Source organism: Narcine bancroftii, chromosome 4 (assembly GCF_036971445.1).
Source record: "Narcine bancroftii isolate sNarBan1 chromosome 4, sNarBan1.hap1, whole genome shotgun sequence".
Taxonomy (NCBI): domain Eukaryota; kingdom Metazoa; phylum Chordata; class Chondrichthyes; order Torpediniformes; family Narcinidae; genus Narcine; species Narcine bancroftii.
In genome coordinates this window covers 209013747-209017801 of record NC_091472.1, presented here as the reverse complement: position 1 = coordinate 209017801, position 4055 = coordinate 209013747, and the positions used below count along the sequence as shown (strand labels likewise).

Sequence of the window (4055 nt, the reverse complement as noted above, 5' to 3'; positions counted from 1 at the left end):
CCATCTTCTCCAGGAGACTTGTTATTTTGTAGACAATTAAGTGCTTCATAAACTTCTTGCTCAGTAAAAGGTCCATCCAAATCATCTTTATCTATCTCAGTTAATCTAGGTAATATTGTTTGTGACAAATAATTATCTGATAGTTTCATCCTGTAATGATTCTGATGTATATAATTTTTCATAAAATTCCCTAAAAGTTTCATTTATTTCTTGTGGTTTAAATGTCATTTTATTATTATCTCATTGTATTGTATTAATCATTCTCAAAGTCTGTTCTGCTTTTAATTGCCAAGCTAAAGCTTTGAGATTTTTCTCCTAATTCATAATATTTCTGTTTAGATTTTAGTATCATTTTCTCTGTTCTATAGGTCAACATTGTATTATAATGTAATTTCTTATTATTTAAACAATACTGTTATTTCTTTTTCTAATTTATCTATATCTTTCATATGTCATTTTTAATTTTTGAAGTAAAACCTCACAAATAAGCTTTTAACGCATCCCAAATAATAAAGGTATCTTCTATTGAATGTAAAATTGTATCACAAAATAATTCAATATGATGTCTTATAAAAGCACAAAAATCTTCACTTTTTAATAACAATTAATGTAATGTCCATCTATATACAGACTGCTGTTTTTTGGTAAATGCCAATTCCACCAATAATGGAGAATGATCTGATATTATTGCTTTATAATTAATGTTCAAAACTCTCGATTGATTTTGAGCCAAAAGTTTTAAAAAAATCAATTCTAGAGTATGCATCAAATCTATTAGAATAAAAACAATAATCTCCATCTCTGCCATTCCATCATGGCTGATTTATTATCCTTTGCAATCCCATTCACCTGTCATCTGCCCCCAACCCTTTATTCCCTTCCTACTTTGGCTTTAAATATCCCCAATGAATTGGTCTGCACATCTACTCATGGCAACGAATTCCACAAATTCACCACCGTCTGCGTGAAGAAATTCCTTCTCTCTCTCTCTTCTAAAGAGACATTTTGTATTCTGAGGCTGTGCCCTCTGGTTGCTGACTCCCCCACCACCAGTTCTCCATGACCCCCTCCCTCATTCTTCTAAACCACAGTAAGTACAATCCCAAAGTCTCAAATTCTCCTTATATGAAAATTCATACTCCAGGCCCCTCTCCAATGCCAACACACCTTTCCTTTGATGTGGAGTCCAAAGCAGAGCGCTCATCAATGCATCGTAAAGCGTCATTCTATCCCTCTGGAAATGAATGCCAGCATTCCATTTGCCTTTCTGACTCTACGTGTAAGTTCACCTTCAGGGAGGCTTGCATGAGCCCTCTGCACCTCTGACTTCTAAAGATGTGGTGCCCTATTGTTCAGAAAGCAGACACAAGATTTAAAGACTGATTCATAGGCTCCAGGTGTTGTCTTGTCCTCAGGTCGCCCCCTGCAGTCAGCCAGTGGTATATCACCACAAAAAGTCCACGTCTTTATTCCTTCCCCCAAAGTGCATGATCATACACTTCCCCAAACTGCACTCCATCTGCCATTTCCTTGCCCAATCTTCCAACCTGTCTTAGACCTTCTGCAGACTTCCTCAACATCTTTGTATTGTCCACAAAGGAAAACCTCTTCAGGGTGGGCATTCCTCGAAGAGACTCCACCGTGGACCAGCTGTAATATGAACCAAGATCTATATTGATAAATGCTTTTATTATCAAGATAGAGAGAAAATATTAGCACGAGCAGCACAGGGAGCTGGAGGCGGGGAAAGGTCGATTGGAATCACAAGATCTTCTTCTATCCTGATATAAGTGTGGAGTGGCTGAAGAGAAGAAAATAATTCAACACAAGGAAGCATGCCTTATGGCAAAAGGTTACAGATTTGTCCTGCATCAACTGCCACTTTGAAAATCTTTTGCAAGGAGAACAAGATCTTCACAAACTATGTCTGGGCAGAGAAATGTGTGGACACACTGCCAGTTATTCATCAGGCAGGAACATAAAAATGCTTTGATTAATGAAGAGTGGGTTTTCAGTGTTTTTTCTTTTTGAAATGAAGGATGGATATATATGGTAATCATCCGGGATGGTTAAAGCTGATATGGATGAACTACTATCGAGTCTCGTGAATGTTTATGGTAAATACCGCAACCCGTAAAATGGAGGGGGTAATGTTGCGTATTATTTAAGCAATATTAAAAGGGTTTTTTTTTGTTATTTCTACTTACCCGTTTTTTAAAATATTATAACTGTTATGATTGTAAATTGATTATGTATAACTTTTTCTTCTTTATCTTACCTGAATTGCCGAGGAGGTCATCCCTTAACATGGTAGATGACAAATATTTGAATTGTCGAGAAGCTGCGCGGAGAGAAGTGAAGGGGAAGCATTGGGAGACATGGATTAAATTAAATGTCAATGAGTACCATACTGAGTTTTCTAAGTTTTAATGTTAACAGGAGAAACAGATTGGTGAAGAGAAAAAGAATACTGACACATTCATGAGAGTAGATAGTTTTTTTTTGCATCAGAAATCAAAAAGAGACTGGGGAATAAAGCAACGAAAGAGGGGGAATAAAGCAACGAAGGGCTGAAGCAAGGGGAGTGCCAAATTTGATAAAGACCCTTCCGGTCAAATTACAGAATGTAGCAATTGTAAGGGATACTGGATACTGGATAAGGGATACTGGAATGTGAGGAGTCAAGCAAGTGCTAATTAAGGATGAAGTATTATGGGTTAACTTAAGGTGAAGGGATACTGGAATGTGAGGAGTCAAGCAAGTGCTAATTAAGGATGAAGTATTATGGGTTAACTTAAGGTGAAGGGATACTGGAATGTGAGGAGTCAAGCAAGTGCTAATTAAGGATGAAGTATTATGGGTTAACTTAAGGATAAGGGATACTGGAATGTGAGGAGTCAAGCAAGTGCTCATTAGAAATGAAGTATTATGGGTTAAATCAGGGTGAAGGGATGCTGGAATGGGAGGAAGGGTTATAAAAGTATAACAAAATAAGGATCTTCAAAACAGGATAGCAAGTAAATAGCTTTAGCAAGTCTTGGGCATTGATTAATGAGTAAAGAACAAAGACATGATATTTCCTAGCTAACAAGTTTGCAGGAAGGCACATAAACTGATAAGAAGTTAGAATCCACGTGGGCGGAATTACCTAATGCTAAACCAATCCAGGAGGCAGAAGAATGTTAGGGGTAAGGTATCTCTGTACTGAAATGAAATGTATAAAAGTTGGGTCTGCCTCAGTATCTGTGTGTATTCCCAGGGTAAGGGGAAGCACCCAACTTTGCATTGTTACAATAGTATAATAAAGTTCTTTGTTCTCAATTTTTGTCTCGAGCAAATTCTGTGAAGATACTTCTGCTTCTCACACAATTGACCCTACTGGGAGGAATGTTATTGCAAATTGTCAGATTTGTTTTGGCGTTCTGGACCCTTATGCACCAAATTTGGATGATGAAAAATTTAACTAAGAAATATTACTTAACTTGGCAGAAGCACATGAAAATATATTAATAGGTGGGGATTTTAACTTTTGTTTAGACCCAGTCTTCGACAGATCAACTAGAATCAAAAGAAGGGCAAAGTCAGCATAAACAACTTTGACGTTAATGAAAGATTTGAATTTAATAGATGCTTGGAGAAGATTCGACACTCCACCCCCACCCTTCGTGGCTTTATTCCCCCTTTTTCATTGTTTTAGTTCCCCCTTCCCTGCATTTCTCCACTCCTTCCCTGCATTCCCCCCCTTCCCTGCATTTCCCCCCCCCTTCCCTGCATTTCCCCCCCCTTCCCTGCATTTCCCCCCCCCTTCCCTGCATTTCCCCCCCCCCCCCTTCCTTGTATTTCCCCGTCCCTGCATTTCCCCCCACTTCCCTCCATTTTTCCCCCTTGTTTCCGGCCCCAATAAAACACTTCGCTTCCGCGGGGACACATTCCACCTGAAAACGGCTGAGGAAGCCCCTGTGCCCTTGCACCGGTTCGCTCCTCTGATGGTCCTCTCCGCCCATCACGTGATGATGGCTCCGGTTGAGGCGTGTGCGCGATTACGTCACAGAATC

At 39.1% G+C, this 4055-nt stretch overlaps 1 long non-coding RNA gene across 2 annotated transcripts; it reads right to left on the bottom strand.

The window, feature by feature from the left end:
• Positions 1–570: 570 nt before the first annotated feature.
• LOC138761569 (uncharacterized) lies at positions 571–4016 on the bottom strand. 2 transcript variants are annotated; one of them, XR_011356376.1, is made up of 3 exons: positions 3936–4016; positions 2279–2341; positions 571–1650 (listed from the first exon to the last, which is right to left on the bottom strand). It is a non-coding gene; the product is annotated as an uncharacterized lncRNA (long non-coding RNA). The 2 variants fall into 2 exon arrangements; XR_011356375.1 differs by having other exon boundaries at positions 2279–3558; positions 3936–4001.
• Between the last annotated feature and the right edge of the window lie 39 nt (positions 4017–4055).